Source organism: Cololabis saira, chromosome 10, assembly GCF_033807715.1.
Source record: "Cololabis saira isolate AMF1-May2022 chromosome 10, fColSai1.1, whole genome shotgun sequence".
Taxonomy (NCBI): domain Eukaryota; kingdom Metazoa; phylum Chordata; class Actinopteri; order Beloniformes; family Belonidae; genus Cololabis; species Cololabis saira.
In genome coordinates, this window is record NC_084596.1 from 2,303,904 (window position 1) to 2,328,646 (window position 24,743).

General features: G+C 42.7%; 1 pseudogene; it reads right to left on the minus strand.

Annotated features, from left to right (window-relative positions):
• Positions 1–579: 579 nt before the first annotated feature.
• Positions 580–24,175, minus strand: LOC133452305 (up-regulator of cell proliferation-like; annotated as a pseudogene).
• Positions 24,176–24,743: the final 568 nt, after the last annotated feature.

Consider the following 24,743-nt stretch of genomic DNA (forward strand, 5'->3'; position numbering starts at 1 on the left):
CTCTTGAACGTTTTCTTTGATATTTCTCCAAAATACTGTAAAGTCCACTTAATAATGATGTACTTCAGCAAAGTAGTCGTTGTTCTTTGAAAGCAAAAAAAAAAAGAAAAGATAAAAAGAAAGCATATGCAATTATTTCAAAAAGTAAGTACAGTCATGATTGTAATGCTTTACATTCTGGAATGGACAATAATAAAAACAAAAAAAGAAAAAAATCCGACTCTTACCAAGTCTTACAATGCTCTAAATATAATTTAAACAGTTGCAAGTATTTCGCATCTGTGTTTTTTTAAAGTTCACTGATTGTTGTCTCATTGTAAATATATATTTATATTTTTTTTAAATTGAATCAGAAAAGTATTTGACTTATTTCATAATGTGAGATTTGTATTAAAACTAAAATTTCATTTCAGCGTAACAGAGTGAATATCATGTTTACTTTTAAAACCTCTGCTGCTCCCAAAGTGTTAAAAAATAAGAATAAACTCAATCACAAGAAAATGTTTTTAACAAAAAAAGTAAAAATAAAAATAAAATTCGTCATTCAACATTTTAGTAACTAAATAAAATCTTTAATTTGATTTGGTAAATATTGTAAGAATGTAAGAAATGATTTAATGACAAGAAATAGTTGCACAAAAAAGTAAATCGGATGACTTTTTATCGTTATAAGCAAGTGTAGATAAAAGTAAGACACATCCATCAGTTTTTCCATATCAGTATTTCTAAACCTTTTTGATTTCCTATCTATATGTGTTACCAAACTTGAAGTCGTTTATAAAGAAACTTTAAGAACATTAAAAGGACACGACATCCAGAGTGGAAGGTTCACTTTCACCCTCAAAGACTGAGGTTGAATATGATCAGTATCAGCTGAGGTTAAATGATTTTTGTAGGCTTGTTTCTGCCTGTTGTTTTGTAATTTTCTTCCAAGATCCAGGAATGTCAGCTGGCTGTTGTACTTCTTCATCACATATTTCCAGAAGTCTGATGCCTCAAGACTCCGATCAGGAGGGATGTGCCAGTCTGGGTAGATTTTCCTGTAAGTCTTGTAAGGATGCCATTCATTCTTGGTTTCGCTGCAGCGAAAGCGGCTCTTACTGATCACAGCAGATGTGCAAATGTCAGTTACAAGTTTTTCTGAACGGACCAACTTGTAGGTACCCAGACCTTGTGGTCGATGCAGGGAAGCAAAGTGTTCTTCATGTTTGCCTCCTCCTGCTTCACAGGGAACTTTACAGAACGGACACTGTTTCCCACAACCGACCACTCTGGTGAAAAGCTCAGCCTGAGGATTCACACGGAGATGTTCTAGTTATCTCTTAAAGCTTGTGTCTTCAAACTTCTTCTTAAGAGTTTCTTCCATCTTCTCCACAGACTGAGTTAACCAACCAGCAAACTGCTCCCGGTCAGCGTTGTTAAGGATCATGAAGGCACCAAGAGCATCCTGGGAAATGACCAGTTTATCACCGAGTTCTTTGCAGATGTGTTCAACAAATGTCTTCAGGTCAGCACTCTTCTCTGATTTGGCCTTTTTCATGGCATCCTTTATATTTTTGATGCTAGATTTGAGATGTTCTTCCTCAAAGCCAGATGTTTTAGAAGCACCTGAGAAGTGCTTCTTTATTTGTTCAAGTATCCATGTGTATACATAATATTCATAATTGCAAATGCAGCTCCGATAGCTGTCGAAGTCTTCCTTTGACAGCAAATCCATCAGAACTGAACCCTGGAAGGAGGTTCGTGTGCTGAACGCTTTACTTCTCATCATTTCTTCGGTGATATTCAGACCAAGAGAACGGTAGACAAAGTCTTCAACAGCAGGTTTCAGACATTGTTCTGTGAACTCTTCAGCCTTCTTCTGGCAATGGTCTCGTTCGTGGAAAACATCTTTGAAATCTGCACAGAACTTTATCTTGTTGTTATCCAGAAGGATGTTGGGGTCATTTGCTTGTATGAAGTCTTCTTGCATTGTCTTAAACTTTCTGGCTGCATCTGCACAGATGTGCTGCTTTAGAGAAACTTCAAACTCAATGTCAACATCAGCATTGCTCAGCTTTTCATCAATGATGCGAAGGATCTCCTGGATGTAAGTATTGTGGTAGTTGGTTTTTCTTTTCTTTTTTTCTGTTACAGCGTCTTGGCAAGCAGCTATGATGTTGTCAGCCACTTTTTGTCTGGCTTTTACACGATTCCACCAACCCTTGAATTTGTTTGTTAGTGTTTCACCCTTTGCTTCAGGTTTGTATTTGAAAGCTTCCAACCCACACTTTTCGAGGCTTTCTCCACTCAGCAGTTCAGATGCATGACTCCCCTTGTGTGAAACATTTCCTTTCAGATAGTGGCTCACGTCTGTGAAGACATCTGTGGGTTTTAGTCCAGAGAAAGACATCTTCCTCAGTGTTTCACTCCACATCTTATCAAACTCTTTTTCTAACTCTTCGTCTGTCATTTGGACCTTTTTCTTTCGACACTCTGTAATTAATTCACCTACTGCTTTTTCTATTTCTTTTGTATGATTCTCCTTTATTTTGTCGACTTCTTTCTGTCCCCATTTGATATCAGCTGCTGCTGTGAGCTGATTTAAGACAGAATTTTCCAATTCTCGGCGAATGTTTTTTGCACTGTTTTTATATTCCTCTTTGTATCCTTCAACCAGATAGACATGCCCATCTGTCTGCTTGAAGTATTCCTCCAGATTGTCAAGGAGCTTCTTCTCCCATTTAGACAGCTCTGTGGATGCTTCATGTTTTAACTGAGTAAGGAATTCTTCCATATCAGATGTTTGAGACTTTGCAGCAACTGTACCAAAGTTGGAAATCTTCGTTTCTGCGTTGTTAATCCAGCTGTACATTTCTTTCTTGAATTCCCACTCCCATCTGTTGAACTCTGTGCAGAGCTTCATGTATGCGTCAGCTACAAGGCTGTTCCTGAAGCTGAAGATGAAGTTTTCGTGCTTCACAGCATTCCACAGACTGTTCATCCACTCGTTAAACGCCAACAAATCATTAGCAGATACACACTCTCCCAGTTGTTGGATGATGTTCTTCTTGAGCTCGTATAAAGTCTGGCTGTATCCCACATTGACTGGTGCCATTGGTGGGTTTCCATTCCAGAGTCCAGGAACGTAGCAGTTCCCAGTGTCTGGACTGTACTCCATCACATCAGTGAAGCTTTTGTTCTCCTCTCACTTTTCCATTTTGGCTGCTGCTTGGGTCATCTCATTTAACTGTTCCAGGAGCAGGTTTCTGTCTCGTAGGTTCTTCTCATGAGCAGAAACATCAGAAACGTTTTGATGAACAAACTGACATTTTGGTTTTTGGCCCACCTCCTTCATCCGGAGGAACGCATGAACCACTATTTGCAGAATGTCCTTCATTTCAGTTGAATTCTCCATTGAAATATTGATAATGGTGATATCACTCAGCCCCACCACAAGCGTCGCAAGCTCATTGTCATGCTCATAGCTGTGTTCCAGCTGAGCAAGTTCTGGTGACTTTAAGCCCTCGGTGTCAATGATCACCATGAAGTCACAGCCAAATTTCCCTTTGACGTCTCCATTGAGTCTGATGAGCAGCATGAAGGCCCCCCGAGTACATCGACCACTGCTGACTGCAAACTGCACTCCAAACATGGTGTTCAGGAGAGTGGACTTTCCAGTGCCCTGAACTCCAAGAACTGTAACTACCCGTATCTTGTTCTTTGGGGACACCAAGTGATTCAGCTGAGTGAGAACGTCACTCACCCATCTCAGCGGTATGTTGGATGTATCTCCGTCAACAAGTTCAAGAGGAAACCCATCAAGCAGCAACTGTGCACAGAGTTTGGGCAGGTGTTGAAATTGTTGACGTGATGGGTCTGTTTCTGGAAGTGAGAGGGAAGCTTCATAGATCTGACCCATTTCACGGAAGAAATGTTCAGTCCCCAGAGAGCTGTTGGAAAGTTGTCTGTCAATGTCTTTCGCCTCCTGTTTGTTTGCAGAATCTTTGCACTTTTCTTTGTACCTCTCCCTTAGTGCGGAGAGTTTTGAACAAGAGATGTTATCAAGGTTCATTCGCATCCATTTCAGGAAATAACACCTTTTCTATTCCTGGGCTGGATATTGCAGTGATGAAGCACATCATTGCTGTTGACGTATCATAAGAGTTCTGCTTTTTCCGAAGTTCCTTCCCCTGCTCCCGAAGTCGACTTTTGTACATTTCTATGTTCTCAGATCCAAGTTTTTGAAGGCGAAATTCCTCTTTTTCTAAGTGAGTAAGTTCCTTCCATATTTGGCCTTGCAAAGGAAGTTGTTGTTCTTTGTACTGAAGGAGGTCTTGAATTTCTTCTGTAATGGCATCTGCGTTTTTCTTTCCAGCCTGACACTCTGGAGAGTTTTCATAAACCAGGATTCCCAGTTCATGAGCAATGTCAGCCATATTTGCTATTGGCATCTTCATCTGGGGGTTCTCAACTACATCATGGACTGTTTTCCTCAAATGTTTGATAAAATCTGCAATGTTTTGCTGTTTTGTCTTTAAAATGCAGTTGCTTTCAGTCATGTTTAAAGCAGTTGCTACGTTTTCCAGTGTTTCTAAGCTGAAGTTCTTGCTCTCACTGTCTCCCACCAAGAAGATTTGAGCCTTCTGGTTTTGGTTTGTTAGAATTTTGCACTCAGAGTCCAAATGGTCAAAGAACACAAAAACTCCTGCAGATGTCCGACACAGAAAGGAGTATTGTGTTTCAAATGAAGCAATGTCCCCATGAAGATTAGCAACAGCCACTGGTTGATTGAAAAGATCGATGTCTGTGTTCCCACCAGGAAGGTACCAGGTGATTTCTGTCAGTCCGTTTGATATTCTTTTTGAACTGTTACCTCCCTCCATGTTGTGGTGAACAAAGGGAGAATTGCTGAGAAGCTTATTGAGGATCTCTGACTTTGACAAGGAGCAGTTACCCAGTCTCACAAAAGAGATCATTGGAACTTGAGAATCAACTATTCTCTCTTCAATGAAACCCTTGGATTGTGAAAGAGCTGGAGGTCTGTACTTCTTGACAATGTCTCTCATGGCCCACAGCATGAGCGTACACTGTTCTGTATCACAGCTGGGAAGCAGCAGAGGCACAGAGAACTGACACATCGACATTTTTAGTGCCATTTCTTGTTGTACAAAAGCATCTGAACACAGAAAGAGGGCAGTGATTATGTCGAGAGGGTTTAGTGGTTCACCTGTGTTTGGACTGTCAAGTAGATGACGCAAATTTAACTTAGTCCCTGATGAATCATTACATTTTGACTCATAAGCTGATGTGCACTTCAAATTTCTAGCTGTCACATTAACCATCATCAGTTTCTTTAGAAAATACCATGGGAGATCTGATTTACTCTTGACAGGAGCATCAGTGATGGTCTTCTCATCAATCTCCAGGATCTTGCTGAGTGTTAGCTTCTCTCTGTAGAACGGAGTCAACCCCAGATCCTCCAGCAGGCTCTCCAGGTCGGTCTCTGTGGAGATACAGGAAATATTTATAAAATAATTGCCTCGTGCCCTTAAACTGCCGCAGATACAAGAGGAGCTTAGTGTTTAAAATCAAGCAGCTACCTCATAAATATTAAACACAACTGTTGATTATCTGAACCCATGAACCAAGTTCAATGAAGTTCAACAAAGCCAGGAGAGCTGGTTATCAACAAACAGAATGTGGGAACAGGGATGGGGAGGACTGCATTGATTATCATCAACTGGGTTGAATTAATTGATTAATTAATTAATGGTCGTGCTGCAGCTTTAAGGTAGTTCCCAAAGTTTTCAACTTTCAAAGTTTTCTGACAAAGTCAGTTATTAAAATATTTGTCAATGTCAATGTCCATTTTATTTATAAAGCACATTTAAAAAACGACGTGGTTGACCAAAGTGCTGTACAGTATACAATAACATGAAACAATACCACAAGAAAATACAGTACAAAATGTAGAAACAATAAAATCACTAACATGCTAGAATGATCAATGAAATAGTAATAAAAGATAGAAAGTAGAAAATAGGCGGCAAAGAACAGACACATAAAGTGCACAATCACTTCTCACAAAATGTAGGCAACTATTTATCGTACACCAAAAGCCAACGAAAATAAATAGGTTTTCAAAGAAGACTTAAAAACCTCTAGGTTCTGAGCAGACCTAATATTCAGTGGCAAACTATTCCACAGCTTAGGGCCGGCCACCGCAAAAGCTCGGTCACCTTTAGTTTTAAGCCTGGATTTAGGGACGTCCAAAAGCAACTGACTTGACGACCTCAGTGCTCTGGCTGGTGTACAGAGAGTTGCAGTAGTCTAGCCGTGATGTAATGAAAGCGTGAATGACCCTCTCCAAGTCTTTAGGAGATAGGTAGGGCTTTACTTTGGCCAGGAGCCTTAGCTGAAAAAATTCACCTTTTACTACAGACCCAATCTGTCTATCAAATTTAAAATCACTATCAAAAGTAACACCATGGCTTTTAATAAAATAATTCATTTTGGAACCAAGGGGGCCCAGGGCATCAACAGAGTCATTTAAAACAGCCGGATGTCCAAACACAATAACCTCTGTTTTATTTTCATTTAAATTCAAGAAATGTTGTTCCATCCAAACCTTAATGTCTTTAAGGCAAGCTAGTAGAGGCTGCAGAGAGTCCTTACACTTTAATTTTAAAGGAAGGTAGATTTGGACATCATCGGCAAAACAATGAAAAGAAACGTCATGCTTTCGGAGAACAGAGCCCAGAGGGAGCATATATAAAGAAAACAATAATGGACCCAAAATGGAGCCTTGGGGGACCCCACAAGTAAGAGGGGCCACACTGGAGGAGAAATCACCCAAGTGGACAGAAAAAGACCTGTCAGTCAAGTATGACTGAAGCAGCACAGATTTTTCCAGGCGTGGGCAAGGTCCTATGATCAACAGTATCAAAGGTGTAGTCTAAGGTCACCAGGATAGCAGCACAACCAGAATCAACAGTTAAAACTAGATCGTTGAACACTCTTAAAAGAGCAGTTTCAGTGCTATGACGAGTTTTAAAACCAGACTGAAACTTCTCATGAATACCATTATTTTCTAAAAATGAGTTTAACTGAATAAAAATTACTTTCTCCAACACTTTAGACAGAAACAGCAATTTAGAGATGGGCCTGAAGTTAGAAAGAATGGAGGGGTCCAGATTTGGCTTTTTCATTAATGGCTGCATGATAGCATGTTTAAAAGGAGCTGGAAAACACCCTGAGCTAAAACAGGCATGAATCAAAACAAGAATAAAAGAACCAACTGAATTCAGAATCCAATTAAAAATTGTATTACTTGCATATAAATCCCAAAACGGCTCAGCTCTGCAGTATTTGCAAGACCTGATAGTGCCTTATGTTCCTGGCAGAGCTCTCCGCTCTCAGAGTGCAGGTTTACTCGTAGTTCCTAGAGTATCCAAGTGTAGATTTGGAGGGCGGGCGTTCTGCTATCAGGCACCATTACTATGGAACCAACTTCCAATCTGGGTTAAGGAGGCTGACACCACCTCAACCTTTAAAACTAAACGTAAAACCTTTCTGTTGAGTAAAGCCTATAGTTAGTGTTTAGTAATCCTCTAGGTGGTGTTGGTAAATCTCTAGGTAGTGTAAACTCTAGTGTGTTAGAGTCAGTAGTGCCCCCCCATCCCCGGTCATCCCGTTGCTGCTTCCACCTGCCTGCGGTCCCCTCTGGTCATCCCGCTGCTGCTTCAACCTGCCTGCTGTGTGCTGCTGACGCCCCCCCCCCTCTGGTCATCCCGGTGCTGCTTCCACCTGCCTGCTGTGTGCTGCTGACGTCCCCGACTCCCCCAGTCTGGCCTTTGGCAGGAGGGTCCCCCCTTATGAGCCTGGTCCTGCTCAAGGTTTCTTCCCTCCTAAAGGGGAGTTCTTCTTGCCACTGTTTGGCTTAAGGTTTTTCTCCCATTATGGGAGTTTTTACCTGCCATTGTTTATGTAATAATTGCTCGGGGGTTTATGTTCTGGATCTCTGGAAAACGTATAGAGACAACATCTGTTGTATTAGACGCTATATAAATAAAATTGAAAATTGAATTGAATTGAATTAAAGTATTTTATGGTGAAATACGAGTGAAATTCCGTATATACTAGTCTGGGGCTAGTGATACAGGGTGTTGATCCACGGGTCTGGGACCCACTGTGAAAAAGTCTGGGACTTTAAAGCCGCTAATCTGGGGTTAGTGAAAACAGGATCAAACGCCCACGGGTCTGGGACCCATTGTGATGACATACAAGTGAGGGATTTTTAGAGTAATATTACAGAAAAACGTGAGGTGGTTTCTATTGGAATGTTTTTTTGATTTTTTTGTCTAATGTTCTTTTTTGTCTAATGTTTGTTTTTTGTCTAAAGTTTTTTGTTTAAATGTTCATGATTGAAACTGTCTATTGATAATATTGCGGTTTCTAAAAATATGAAGTAAAAGTTTCAATTGCTCACTAAATAAATCAGCGCTAAAACCAAATTATTAAAACAAAACTTATGAGCTGAAAGAAAGTTAAAGATATTAAAGATATTAAAGATAAAAAATACATTTAAGACTAAAAGCAAAACTGATTTGAAACAAAGTTCCAGCAAAAAAGTGCCGCCAGATACATGGTTTATGATGCAACGTTTTCCTGAAAGTTGCGAACCAGTGAAAAAATGGCATAAGAAACATGGTTTTGATGGTAAATTTGACACTTCTAATCTGCTTGAAATGAAAAGAACATTGCAGCATGAAGAGAGGGTAAAAATGGCAAAGCAGGTGATAAAATACGGAAACAGTTGAAGAATATTGAAGTGTGGATTGTACAAGCAAAACAGAGAGAGGCAGATCGTGAAGCAAAGAAAAAAAGAAAAATGTTGAAGAAGGAAAGCTACACTGCAGCCATGATGAAGGTCAGAGCAGATGAGGAGACAAGTGCACGCCCACGCACCGCTCAGCGAGCCAGGAGCCGCCCCACAACCAATCCCAGTGCTGGCTCCGCCTCCACAACCAATCCCAGTGCTGGCTCCACCTCCACAATTCAATTCAATTCAATTCAATTTTTATTTATATAGCGTCTAATACAACAGAGCTGTCTCTAGACGCTTTACAGAGACCCATACCCAGAACATGACCCCCGAGCAGTGATGAAGAATTTTGACAGCTTGGCCCCCTGCAGGGGGAGGTCGCCCCAGTCCTACCTCCTGCAGGGCTTTGAACTGGACTCAAGACCTTTTGAGGAAGCTCCAACTTGCTACTCAACTTCCTACCCCCCGGGCAGATCCCGACACCTGGAAGTTGGTTCAAACAGACAGGAATCAAGAGAGCACCCCATGGGGTGATTTGGAGGTCTGTGTCAGTCATGCCAAATGTCTGATAATGACATTTGGCCCGATTCACATCCGACTGTAAATTACTTTTTGTCTCTTGCCTGATTCGTGTATTCCTGCATTTGTTAAACTCCTTGTTGTATAAGAATCTGATTACAACCTCACTCGAGGTCAGCATTTCTACCAGACCTCTGGCCTGTGTAGACATGCTCACCGCCGGCTCAATAAAACCTCATAAAAACCACAAAGCGGACTTCTGAACTGGTTTGATAAATTCCACAACAGCAGTTATTACATAAACAATGGCAGGTAAAAACTCCCCTAGTGGGAGAAAAACCTTAAGCCAAACAGTGGCAAGGAAAAACTCCCCTTTAGGAGGGAAGAAACCTTGAGCAGGACCAGGCTCATCAGGGGGGACCCTCCTGCCGAGGGCCAGACTGGTGGGTCAGGGACGGCAACAGCACAGCAGGCAGGTGGAAGCAGCAACGGGATGACCGGGGGTGGGGACCGCAGGCCAGCACACAGCTCCCGAAGCTCCGGCCCAATCAGCAAGTCCCAGGTTGGGGTGCAGGGTCAGGAAAAGACTTGTGCTCCGTAATGCAAGCTACAAGCCACCCACGGCCACCTGCAGGACAAAAGAGAGAAAAGGGAGGAGAAGGGGGGGCCAGCAACGGGATGACCAGGGGTGGGGACCGCAGGCCAGCACGCAGCTCCCGAAGCTCCGGCCCAATCAGCAAGTCCCAGGTTGGGGTGCAGGGTCGGGGAAAGACTTGTGCTCCGTAATGCAAGCTACAAGCCACCCACGACCACCTGCAGGTTCCGGTGTCCGGCAAAGGATGCTGCAACATGGACAAAAGAGAGAAAAGGGAGGAGAAGGGGGGGCCAGCACAAGAAACCACAGGAGCGACTCTGACACACTAAAGTTTACACTACCTAGAGATTTACCAACACCAGCTAGAGGTTTACTAAACACTAACTATAGGCTTTACTAAACAGAAATGTTTTAAGTTTAGTTTTAAAGGTGGAGGTGGTGTCAGCCCCCTTAACCCAGATTGGAAGTTGGTTCCATAGTAGTGGCGCCTGATAGCAGAACGCCCGCCCTCCAAATCTACATTTAGATACTCTAGGAACTACAAGTAAACCTGCACTCTGAGAACGGAGAGCTCTGCCAGGAACATAAGGCACTATCAGGTCTTGCAAATAATGCGGAGCTAAGCCGTTTTGGGCTTTATACGCAAGTAATACAATTTTAAATTGGATTCTGAATTTTACGGGTAACCAATGGAGCGACGCTAACACTGGAGAGACGTGGTCTCTCCTGCTAATTCCTGTCAGTACTCGTGCTGCTGCATTTTGGATCAGCTGGAGCCTATTCAGCAAATTACTTGGACATCCTGCTAACAACACATTACAGTAATCTAGTCTAGAAGATACAAACGCATGAACTAGTGTTTCTGCATCACTCTGTGAGAGGATTTTCCTAATCTTTGCAATATTACGGAGATGGAAAAAGGCTATTTTACAAACCTGATTGACATATGGTTTAAACGACAAATCCTGATCGAAAATAACACCAAGATTTCTCACAGTTGCACTGGAAGCCATCGCAACACCATCTAATCCCTTCCTAAGATGCTCTGGACCAAGAATGATAACCTCTGTTTTATCTGAATTTAGAAGCAGGAAATTTCTGGACATCCAGTCCTTGATGTCCCTAAGACATGCCTGAAGTTTAACTAACGGTTCTGTTTCATCCGGCTTCATAGACAAATAGAGCTGCGTATCATCAGCATAACAGTGAAAGTGTATGCCGTGATTCTGGATTATACTTCCCAACGGCTGCATGTATAAACTGAACAAGATTGGCCCTAGCACTGAACCCTGCGGAACACCATAACAGACCCTTGACTGTTCTGAAGAAACCTCATGTACATGAACAAACTGGAACCTGTCAGATAGGTATGATTTAAACCAACATAGAGCTGTCCCTTTAATCCCAACAACATGCTCTAACCTGTGCAGTAAAATGCCATGATCTATAGTGTCAAAAGCAGCACTGAGGTCCAGTAGAACCAGTATGGACACTAATCCCTTATCTGAGGCCATAAGGAGGTCATTCGTGACTCGAACAAGTGCTGTCTCTGTGCTATGATGCATTCTGAACCCTGACTGAAAGACTTCAAACAGATCATTTCTATACAAATAGTCACATAACTGGCTTGAAACTGCCTTTTCCAGAATTTTAGACACAAATGGAAGGTTGGAAATTGGTCTATAATTAGCTAAGGTGTCTGGGTCAAGAGAAGGTTTTTTAAGTAAAGGTTTAATTACTGCGACTTTGAAAACCTGTGGTACATATCCTAAACTTAGGGATAAGTTAATTTGGTCCAGTATTGTCGTACCAATAAGAGAAAAAATATGTTTGAATAGTCGAGTCGGGATGGGGTCTAACATACATGTGGTTGACTTAGCTCTATTAACGAGTGAAGTCAGCTCAGGGAGGTCTATAGGATCAAAACAGTCTAGAGACAAGTCAGACAACATGACGCCTCACCTAGAGTTGTGGTCCACACACCAGAGGGAGCCACAGCTCATGGAAGAAACGAGGCTTTTTCACCAGTACAGACCAGAAATCAGCGAAAGAAAGAAAAAGACAGGCTCTACCCTCTACTCACCGTCTCAAGTGGTTATTAAGACCCACAACCATATCCACCCGCTCAACTTCAACCTGGGCCACCCCCATCCCAGCTCTACCCCTTAGTCCAGGTCGCCAACCCCGACTATGGTCTTGACGATGACCTGGACAAGACCCTGACAGTTTTTCGCTTGTGGACTGAGACCGAATGCAGAGATGCCTGCAATGGCCTCGGAGACCCCACTGCCACCCCCGGCAAATGGATCGAAAATTTCCATCTACTCTTTGATTCATAGGGTCTAAATGGGATCGAGGTAGAAAGAGCTTTCAGAACCAGCTTGGGCCACAACTGGACGAGGGTTAAAGGACATTTTAACCCAAGGGATAACCAGAACGACATTCTACAACCAGGAGATGCCCCTCAGAGGACAGGTGGATGAAGTGATGAGACGAGTCCGCGACGCCTGGACTGCTGCCCCAGATTACGGTAGAATCAATAACACCGCCCAAAGGGACGATGAAGATGTCCATGTGTTCAGAGGAAGAATGGAAGAGATCTTCAAAGCCCACAGTGGACTGGAGGAAAACCAGGATCCTGAAAGTGCTTACCAAAGACAACTACAGCATAGCATCATGGCAGACTTCCTCCCACGAATTTCAGGTTTAATCGCCAAACACTGCCTCACTTATCGCACCCAGAACATGGCACAAATGATGGAATGGGCTGCTCATGCTGAGTCAGTCCACAAGAAGAAAACCACCCCCACCACCCAAATCCACGCCCTGACCCAAGCTCCGGCAGCCCTGACCCATTCAGGGAAACATCAAGAAGAAGAAGAAGTTCTCTACCAAGAAGATAAAAGATCCCCCAGGAAGCACGACCACTCCGGAGAAGAACGCTCAAGAGGACCAAGACATTTTAATGGCAAATGCTACAACTGACACCGACCAGGCCACTACGCTAGAGACTGCCCTGAGCCTCCCAAAGGGAAGCGCCCACCACCACATAACCCGCATCCCGACGACCACCAAGAATGACGCCAAAAGGATCCAGTGGAGGAAGAAGAGGATGATGACAACGAGACCCCTACCCCCGTTGACATCCTCAACTTGACCCAATTGTGCTCTCTCAACTCATCAGATCCAAAGAAGCCATATCACACCCTAAGATTAGGCCCCTCAAGAAACGCCATAAGGTTTCTGTGTGACTCCGGTGCCGACAAATCAGTTCTGAAAGATAAAGCTCCAGGAGTAGAGCCAGGAAAGAAGCTGATCACAGTAGTCGCCACGGGGGGCCACACCTGTCTACTGAAGTGATCCAAACCAATTGATTTCGAAGACGGAGATGTTAGTACAACTGAGTTTGTGCTAAGTAAGCTAGGGAGAGATCTATTGAAATTGAAGATCAGTCTAATCCCGATTGACGATGGGATAGAAGTTAGGAAAGCCACTGATGATCCAGGTGATGAGACCAAAATCCATGTGATCCATGGGACCGGAAAACCAAAAAAGTTCTACTCCCTGGACCCCATACATGGGGGTCCCGGCTCAGTAGTAAGCGCCTTGGAAGACAAAATCAGTGAAGTAAAAGGTGAACATCAAACCGAGTGGCCCCTCCACGTCACCATGAGAGTTGGACCTGGAGACGAGCAGTACGACCACAAGTTTGAACACTTGGGCCCCCAAACGCTCACAGTTAACCACCTGTTCACCACCACCGGTGGAGATGCATGGGTTACAGTCAGTATGCCCACCAAAGCAAGAACCCTATGGTGTTTCTGGTCAAACACCACACCACACATCTCCCTCTCCAGAAAACTAGGAAGACGCTGGAAAGACCTAGGCCCAATAGCATTCACATTTAAGAGCATGCCAGAAAGGAAGTGGACACAAACACCAATAACTGCTGAATATGAGTCCAGAGAATATGGCCTAGTGAAGAGAACAGCCCTCAACTGGACCACCGTGGCACAGACGAAGACCCATTTGACAGAATGACAACATAACCTCATCTGCCACACTGCAGAAGATTTCCCTGGTGTCCCAGCCACCTTGTGGTCAGCATCAAAGACTGATGTAGGACTTATGACTACATCCAAGGAAGTAGTCATCACCCCTAAGACCTCCTATAGACCCAGAGTAAAACAATATCCATTAAAACCAGATGCAGTTGAAAGAATAAGACCAGTAATTGAAGACATGGTGAAAGCAGGTGTTCTAGTTGAAGATCCCACATGTGAGTGTAATACCCCCATCTTTCCGGTCAAGAAGGCTGAAACTGGAACATGGAGACTAGTCCATGACCTCAGACATGTCAACACTGCTGTCCAGTCAAGGGCCCCCTGTGTACCAGATCCATACACGTTGCTGAACGAGCTAAAACCCCAACAAGAGTATTTTACCGTGGTAGACCTCAGCAACGCCTTCTTCTCCATCCCGCTGAACCGACAGGCCCGCCACTGGTTCGGCTTCACGTTTGGAGGCCACAAGTACACATATACCCGTCTTCCCCAATATGCAGACTCGGTTCTCCATTTATTTTCCGCCCAATGGAACCGAGGAATGAAGACATCCACAGGGAAACCAGTGGAACATGCAGCCTTATTGAAAGAACTCCTCAAATCAGTACTGCTCCCCAAAGAAATAGCAGTATGCAAATGCAAGGCTCACGCCAAAGGAATCGACAGAATCACCAAAGGAAACACCAAAGCAGATGAAGCGGCCAAAGCAGCAGCTCAAAAAACCACAACTGACATCATGACAAGCACACAAATGGACACTATTCCAACTCAAATTTTAATTGACATGCAAAACAATGCTCCGCAAAGAGAAAAAGACATTTGGCGAAATGAAGGTGCTACTGTAACTCCAGAAGGCCTCTAAGTAGTGCAAGACAAACCAGTACTCTCAAAAAATCTGTTCCCCCTGGTAATCTGGTAAATTTAGCCATGGGAAGTCTCATGTCTCAACAGGAGGAATGCAGAGTATGGTACATGAAATATTCCATACATCACCAGGTCTAAATACCTACTTTAAAAATGTTTGTAGGAGCTGTCTAACATGTTGCAGACACAACACGCAAGGCAATATGAGTCCTAAAAGAGGTCAGTGTCCCCAAGGGACCTATCCATTTGAAGTGATCCATATGGATTTCATTGAGCTGTCCAGAAGTGGGCAAAAGTATTGCCTAGTGTTAATTGACTCCTTATCCAAGTGAGTTGAAATAGTCCCGGCATAAACAGCTGACGCACTCACAGTAGCTGTAGCCATTTGCAAACACATAATTCCAGAACATGGCATTCCAAGACTAATTTGGAGTGATAATGGTGCACATTTTGTGAACACTGTACTCCAAAACATGGCTAAACATCTAGGTATCAGCCTAAAGAACCACTGTGTCTATCACCCACAAAGTGCAGGCCTAGTGGAACAAACTAATGGCACTGTTAAGCTAAGGCTCAGGAAAACCATGGAAGAAATTGGAAAACCATGGCCTGAATGCCTGCCATTAGTCAAAATGTACATGAGAATCGTCCCAAACCCATCAGGCCTCACGCCCTTTGAGGTAGTGCATGGGCGCCCGTTCCAACTCCCTCTATGGGAAGGGGAACCATGGCAAGAGAAAACCGAAGAGGCAGATCCACTCTCAAAGTGGATGAGTAAATTCTTTGCTGAAAAAGATGTTCAAAGTTCTTGTAAGCTGCCGCTTTCTCCTCTCTCTCCTACACAGGAATTGCTGAAACCAGGTGACCAGATCCTGATTCGAGTGGTGAAACGAAAGACGTGGTCATCACCCCGTTGGGACGGCCCCTTCGTTGTCCAGATCACGACCCCGACATCAGTAAAGATTACTGAACGATCTACGTGGGTTCACCAGTCACACTGCAAACTAGTAAAACACTTTCCAGACCCTGAGTAGGCCGGAAGTCGGACGATATCAAAACCCTTGTCCACCGAAGAACTAACCTGACGCCTACTCACCAGCCACGGGTCGTGCCCCCTTTCACTGCCATCATGAGAGTTCCACTCATCATCATGGCCATTGTGGTCCTCTTGACCACAATCTGGATGAGAGAATGAATGGAGCCCTGAGAGAATAAATTAGTAGCGGCCATACCAATCCGCAAGTGGTATGAAGTCAAACAACCCAAGACTCGGTTTGAAATGAACATGTGGTACAATTTTTCTGTGTTTATAGCCAAGGAACAAAACATGTCTAACTGTTACTAAGGTAACTTACCAGGTTAGGTTCAGAGCGTCTGTTACTACGGTAACTGACCAGGTTAGGTTCAGAGAGTCTGTTACTACGGTAACTGACCAGGTTAGATTCAGAGAGTCTGTTACTACGGTAACTGACCAGGTTAGGTTCAGACAGTCTTGTTACTACGGTAACTGACCGAGAGCTTAAGTTCCCTCTCTTTGTGAAACAGGCTAGAGTTACCTCTCTTTCTATGGTTTGAGTTACCTCCCTTTGTGAAACGGAAAACTCAGAGTTTCCCTCATTTCAGGGTTAACAGACTCAGAGTTTTCACTAAACCTGCTTTGTGAAACGGACCCCTGGCCTAGTGTGGGTGAGTGTTTTTTGTTTACACATCTGTCACTCGGCCAATGGGGGAAGTTGTGGGTGTGTATGTGTGTGGAGGTGTGTCTGTGCATCTGTCACTGGGAGGGGTGAAGCAATCATGTTATCACCCACACCTGCTTGTCATTGCGGTTTTGTTTGTCAGAGAGAGAGGAGCTGATAATTTCTGTTGACCGCAATATAGGCTACGCAATATACGAAACATACGAAATATAAGCATTATATGCATATGCAATATAATTAAACATCCATTGAATGAAAGCCACCATCTGTCATTTGAAAGTAAAATATTTTAACTGCTGGTCCTTTTAACTGCGGGCCAACAAATACATAACCAAAGAATGCATCTACTGTTTCATGTCGGTTTCTTGGATTCAGCGTGTCGGACAGATCTCAGCCAGTACTCTCTCAGCGACTAATTGTTTTGGAAGATAGTCGCCTTACATTGTCAACAGAAATCCACGGATTTCCATGCCTGGAGCCTTTCAGTTTCTTCTGATGCCGAGCTGGATAAGACCACGCAAAAGTCTGAGCACGCAGCCACATTGGAATAACTCGTGAGTAAAAAAAAAAAATCGGAATGAATGAACGGACGGATCGCAACGCAGCAAAACACGGTATGTGTAACCAACGCAGTTTGTTCATGCTGTGAGCTGGTTCTTGTTTGGATGCAGTCTGAAACTTGCGCTGCAATATTGGATGGATATGGATGCTGTGATTCCTCATTGATGCCGCTGACCGTCTCTCACGTGTTGCATTTCTGCGGAGTGAACGTGGATTGTTGTGGACATTAAAGTGGCGGAGAAGGAAGTGGATAATTGACGCGTTTCAGTGATGTTCAACTGTCATGTGGAGACAATAGTGGATTGCTTGGTCTATGGAAATGAAAGTGGTGCAAAAAGTGGATGATTGACAAATTTCTATGACGTTGCTCAACTTTCATTTGGATGCAATATTGGATTGCTCTGTTTTGGATGAAAAGTTTCCATTTCAATGTTTTGATTGTTGAGGATCATAGAGGATTTTTAGGTCTAAGAAATGTATTTCAGATGGCGAGAAATCAAGACTAAGTTTTAAATTTCTGTTAGTGTTATTTAAATATGAATGAAATGAAAGAAGTTCAGTTTTTGAACCTGACCAGAGTAAAATGATATCATCAATATATCTTCCCCACCAAATGATTTTATCCAAAAAAACATTAATGTCAGAGTAAACAAACGTTTCTTCCCATACTCCCATAAACAGATTTGAATAATTCGGTGCAAAAGAGGCTCCCATTGCTGTACCTTTTCTTTGTTTAAAAAATTGATTCTGGAATAGAAACACATTGTTATGTAAAGTCCATTCAGCCAGTTGCAGGATAAAGGCAGCAGGGGGCATCTGTTCTGGATGCCTCTCTTCCAAATAATGTGATAAGGCATCTAGTCCTTCTGGTGTGTTCTGTTGTCCTTTAAGATTGACTCTGATGACGGTTCCTTAGTCTCTTGTTAGGCTCAATACTTATATTGTTGTATGCATTTTTGATTTGTTGAATTGACTAGGTAATGTCTAAATGTGCAATGTTGATGTATTGACTCTGTGATTTTGTATTTTTTTCTTTTTGTACAGAGTCTCTCACCCTCTGCTTGTCATTGGCAGGTCTTGCTGTTCAGGTCATGTGACCTCCTACCTGCTCACACTGAGCAGCTGTCTGCAATTATCTATTTAACTGTGAATTGAGCTGTCTGACAAACATTTCACTTTTGTCCTGACTAAGGCCAGTTTGGCTGAAACGCGTAGAGACGCTTTTAATAGATAAGCCATGCACCAATAAAGGTATTTTAATTAATCTTACCCTCACAAGTGCCTCAGTTCTCTGTCTACAACATTTTATGGATCTATCCAGGGCAACTTGTCCCAAAAAAATCCACTAAGACCCTTTGAACTTGTGACAAAAGAGAAGCCGGGGGATCAACACAGACCAACCGGTGCCAGAGAGCAGAAGAAACCAGATTATTAATCACAAGAACACGGCCTCTATAGGACATTTTAGGTAAAATCCATCTCCATTTTGTAGCCGACCTTTAACCTTTTCTACGACATTATCCCAATTTTTCTGCAGAAACACTTCATTGCCCAAAAAAACTCCCAAATATTTTAGTCCCCCTTTTTTCCAGACTAAACCACCAGGTAGCCTGAGCCGATCCCTAAGCCTGTCTCCTACCATTACAGCTTCACTTTTCCCCAATTTACCCTGGCAGAAGACATACACCCAAACAATTTCACAGCATTTACCGACACATTAATATCCTCCTGAGAATTTACCATGATAATGACATCATCAGCATATGCAGACATTTTAAAAGACCCATCACAGTCAGGAAAACAAACTCCATTTAATTCTCCTCTCACTTTATGAAGCAGGGGCTCTATGGCTAGCGAGTAGAGCATGCCGGAGAGAGCGCAGCCCTGTCTGACCCCCCTCTGAACACCGAAAGGGGCATTCAAACCTCTGTTAACCTTCAAAACACTTGCAATGTCACTATAGAGCACCTGGACCTTTGCTATAAAACCTGGGTTGAAACCAAAAGCACTTAAAGTGTGCCATAAAAACTGGTGTTCAACCCGGTCAAAAGCTTTTTCTTGGTCTATCGAAATCACACCAATATCGACAGCCAAAGAGCCAGAAACCTCCAAGACATCGCAAATTAAAGTGACATTATCACTTATAAGCCTGCCGGGCACACAGTATGTTTGGTCACTATGAATCACAGAAGCCATCACCTCTCTCCTTTCTTGAGCAGCAATGTGACAACAGCCCTCCTGCAGCTCAGAGGCAGCTGCCCACTCTCCAGGCTGCTGATGACAACTTCCAAGAGGTCCCCGCCCAGCACAGACCAAAAAGACTTGTAAAAGTCCACAGGGAGAACGTCAATGCCAGGAGTTCTCCCGCTCTGTAGGCTCATCAGGGCCTTATGCAGTTCTTCAAGAGACAACTTAGCCCCCAGTTTTTCATTGGCTCCAGCATCCACCTGAGGGAGACCATTAAAGAAACTGCTGCATTTATCAGAAAATTCTGTTGCTTCACTCTTGTACAGATCCTTGTAGTACCCGGCTGCAAACTGACGGATCTCAGAAGAATCCGAGATTGTAGCACCGCTGCCGGAACGCAGGGAGTGAATGATCTTGCTCTGTCCATTTTTCTTTTCTAAACCAAAAAAAACCGAGAGGGGGCATCCATCTGTGAGACATCAAGAAAGCGTGACCTGACCAAAGCTCCTTGTGCTGCAATGCCCAGCAGGTTGGCTAGAACTGACCTTTTGGACTTGAGGGAGTTCAAAAACCCTCCATTTCCTGTGGAATCAGCCATAGTCTGCAATTCCACCACCTCAGTCTCTAGGTCCCTCACAGATCTAGTTACATCCCTAGTGACATTGCGAGTAAATTGCTGACATAATTGTTTAGTCTGTGCTTTTCCGAAATCCCACCATTGCTGTACACTAGCAAAGTTAGACTTACATTGTCTGCGTGTAGCCCAAAAACACTCAAAGGCTGCTCTAAAAACTTTATCCCGGAGCAGTGCAGTATTAAAGTGCCAATAGGCGCTCCGTAAACGCACATTTTTAATAAAAACCGAACAAAAAACCAGACAGTGATCAGAAAAACCCACTGGATTGATGTAACAACTCTTAAAGATATTCACATGGTGTCTAAAGGAATACAGACCGTCTAACCTTGCCAAAGATAGCCTGTTGTCTTTTGAATGGCTCCAGGTGTACTGTCTGTGACTTCTATAGAAAGTCCTCCATATATCTGATAATTCATGCGTTTCAGTCAGCTGTCTAAACCTGCGTGATGAAGCAGGATGAGGCTCTTGGTGGTTCCTGTCTAATCTTGGATTTTTGGTACTGTTAAAATCTCCTCCTAAAAACAAATATTCATCACTACTACACATCCTTACAGTGTCACATAAAACATTCAATACTGCCATTCTCTTCACCCCACTAGTTGGTGCATAAACATTTATAAAATTTACAGTGACCTGCTCAAATTGAGCTTTAACTTTCAACATACAGCCCTTAATGACTTCCTCTACTTCACAAGAAGAGGGCAAAAAACTCCTGGAAAAAACAATCCCCACTCCTCCACTGCACCTAGACTTGTGACTCAAAAAGACATCCCCATTACATTCCTTCTTCCAATCACTTTCATTGTCTATCATACTGTGCGTTTCCTGTATCATCATTATGTCAATTTTCTTTATCTCCATCAGCTTCAAAAAAGAAGCTCTTTTAGTATCCTCCCTAGCTCCATACAAATTTAATGTTCCCACTTTAAATTCACACATAGAGAGAGAGAGGTTGAGAAGACAGACAAAAAAGAAAACCCACAGAAAAGAAAAAAAACAGGAGTTATTTGGTTTAAAAATCTTCATCATCTTCAACTAGTTGTGTTTTCACTTTGAGTATCAGTTTCTTCAAACGATACATTTCTTGGTCTGACTAAACATCATCTGCAAAGTTTCCTGATCTTTTCACCAAAGGCCTAGCTGACTCAACAAAACGTTTCAAATCTGGAAAGAAGTCCTCCACTTTTACCTGCCGGGCTCCCTTAGTCCCCTGCAGAAACTTTTGAATACTGACAGGAGAATACCGACCCTGCTCATCCTCCTGAGTCATTGAGAGAGCACTTTTATCTCTTAAAATGATCCTCAATGACTTTACTGACCTTCGAACTATTCAGGATACGTTCTGAGCGTTTCCTTTTTTTTTTTTTGCAACACTTCAAGAAAATCATCATCACACATATCCTCGTCTTCCAAATCTTCAGACAGTGCGATATCAATTTCATCCTGTTCAACCTCAGCTACCATAGCTTAATTTTTTGAACTGCCCTCATGCTCAGTCTGTTCATCTTTATTATTTTCTGGCTCTTTTTCCTCATCACCCTGTTCACTATCCTCTGTCTGTCGCTGCTCCTCCGTCCTCCCTGACACCTCAACGTCAGAGCGCCCATGGGGGGGCTGCGCAGGGGGGGACTCGCCCGCTCCCCCGGAGCCGAGGGCCCCTCACCAGGATCCGAACCCGACGCTCCTTTCACTGCAGCAGCAGGGGCAGTAGCCGGCTGCTCGCCCCTTTTCTCCGGACAGGAGCAAATTAAATGCCCCTCCACACCACAACCAAAACACTTCATGGTCTCCGACGTAGCAAAAATCATATAAATGAAACCATCCACATTAAAATTTAAAGACAGGTTCAGATCTTTCACGTTGTCCTTAAGAACCATAAATACCTGCCTGCGGTGACACACTACATGTTTCAGAAGGGGGGATTTACAGCCCAAAGATATCATTTTGATCGGGGACACAAGCTGTCCGTACCGTGACAGTTCTTTAGCCAACACTTAGAAAATAGAAATAGTTATCAGTTTTGCCGGACTAACCAGTGGGAGAACCGGAGTAAAAGTATCGCGAATAATTACACCTGCTTCAACCAAATCATTAACTTTAGTCGTACTGTCTAAAAAAATGACAATTGCTCCATTCATCCGGGACGCAGACTTCACACTGTCGTACCCCACCACCCCTCCAACTGCCAAACTGGCCTCCTCAACTGAACAGCTGACTGCGGGCACAAGCTTGACAGCATGTCGACGCGTCATCTTTTTCAAACTCCTCTCCGCCTTTTACAACAGGCATACCGCTCACCTGAGCCGGTAGCCCCGCTACCGCAACAAATTTCACCTGACCAAGTTATAAAACACTTAGGGCCTGATTTACTAAAGGTTTGCGTGTGTAAAAACGTGTGCAAACTTGACATCACCCGCAAACCAAAGTGCAAGCTGATCTACTAACAGCGTGCAAAGAGGACTGCGCCTCTCAAATGCGCAAAATAGCACAAGCTATTCATTTAGTACTTTTGCCCTGATGAATAATCAATATGGGGCGTACCCGCCAGAAATCCTAAATACTGGGAGGGGAAGATGCAAATTGGTCCATTTACCACGCGCAATGAGATTTACCAAGCCTGAAAGTTTTTGCGGGGATTGTGATTGCGTCTGTATTTAATACGTTCGAAAGGAAGGTGCTAATCTCATGCAAAAGGAGAAATATTTTATTTGAATGTTAAATCGAGTATTATTCAGCAAAAGGTTGCCACAGGAGGCACATTAATTTTTTATTTGTGATAATAAATAAATCGCGTGTTTTCATGGAGAAAAAAGTGTTTCTCATTGTGCGCCTATACTTGTTCTGCAGTTGTCATACCCCGGTGTTGTGCCGTATTCAGCAGCCCTGCCGTGAAAAGCACCCCCTCGTCTGACAAAAATGATATTCTCATTCCGTGTCATGTTCTGTTTAGCGTCCAGTTTTGTGTTAATGATTCATGTTTAAATGCGCTCATGGATTCCACAATAGTCATACTTTCCCGCAATCACAGTCACACATAACAAAAATCGGGTAAATGGTTATTGATGTGATTAATTAATAGCCTGCTTACTGTGTTGTCTTCCATAATATTTGTAAATATATATAATATAAACTCCTAAGTATGTGTTTGTTTGAGTGTGTATATATAAATATATTGAAGTGTCAGTGTGTTGTTTTTTTTCTTGGTCTACTTATCATTGAATATACGAGGGGGTGCTTTTCACGGCAGGGGTGCTGAATACGGCACAACAATTTGCCTCTTCCACTAATATCTCTAACTCCAACTCGTCAAATTTCATTTTGCGCTTGCGACTATATCCTGCTTTCCATCCAGACTCTCCATGGCGCAAAGTTTGCGCCGCAAACCGTAAGACGCGCAACACCTCATTTAAATACTGCTGTTTGCACCTGTTATCAATTGCGCACGCAATCTTAGTTGATCACCCGCAAAACACACAACAACAGCACGCGCAAACTTTTTCAGTGCACACGCAATTTAGTACTCTTTATTTAGGATCTTAGTAAATCGGGCCCTTAGAGAGAGAGAGAGAGAGAGAGAGAGAGAGAGAGTGAGAGAGAGAGAGAGAGAGAGTGAGAGAGAGAGAGAGAGAGAGAGAGAGAGAGAGAGAGCTTCACGTCTATTTTGGAGTTACAACGTGATTAAAGTATTGTGATTAGATTCATATAATTTTCATGAACTTTGATTAAAACTTTGTGCATTTTGTGCTTTTTGTTCTTATTGAAACAAAGCAAAGCACGTCTTTATTTCAATAGTGGAAAACTTTAATTTGCAAAAACTTAAGTTTTAGTTCATAACCATGCTCTTTTCTTCCTCTTAAAAAATATAAGGTGATTTATTTCCTCATATACATTTTGCTAAGAATTAAAAAGCTGCTTCCATTGTATAATCAAATTAATTACGTTTTTCTTACTTGTTTCGACTGTTGTTGAATCCGTGGTTTTTCTTGTTCGCGTTGTCTGTCCGGCATCTAACAGAGGAAAGAAAATATCTGTGTTGACGCTACAGCAGGATTTTAGTTGCAAATCTTTCTTGAATTTCTCCTTTTCTTCTTGCATCAGTCATACTTACTGTCTGGTTGCTGTAATAAACTTGATTCTTCTTCCTTCGTGGCATCTGGTGCATCCATGACCTCCTTCATAATTGAGAAACGTCTTCTAACATTTTTCTGGGTCCTATTTTAGTCTTTTGTTCTGTTTTCAAACCTTTCTCTAAGAAACAATTAAAAAAAAATATGAAATAATTATCAATAGTAATGTACATAGTTGTCAGTAATTAAGTCAATTAAACCTTTGTAAGATAAGATCAAACAAAGGAGAACATAAAAACTGAAAAATTATTTACCTTAAGAAACACCTTTCACATTGAAGATGTGTCGTTGCAAATAACTGAGGAATAAACAAAAACTTCTCAAAATATGTTCTCTTAAGTTGCGGGTGTAGCGAGGAAGAGAAGAAGAGAAGAAGAGAAGGGTGCAATCCTCCTGCTAATGCCAGCACAATATCGAGCCTCAGCTTTTATGCTCAAGAACAAAGTTACTTTCACTTCCATTTCCAAAGAAATGCCAATGAAGCAAAGTTCTGTTACAGGAAATCAAACCCAATTACTAATTTACAGATGCAAGTTAATATTACAATGTATATATCTAACTGCAGTATTAATCAGGACCAACTCAGTTTTCATACCTTGTTCTTTCTTTTGCATAACATGAGTGGTTTTTGTAGAAAGAGAAGTGAATTTTGGTGCTTGCAACATTATTTTGAATTAGCGCAG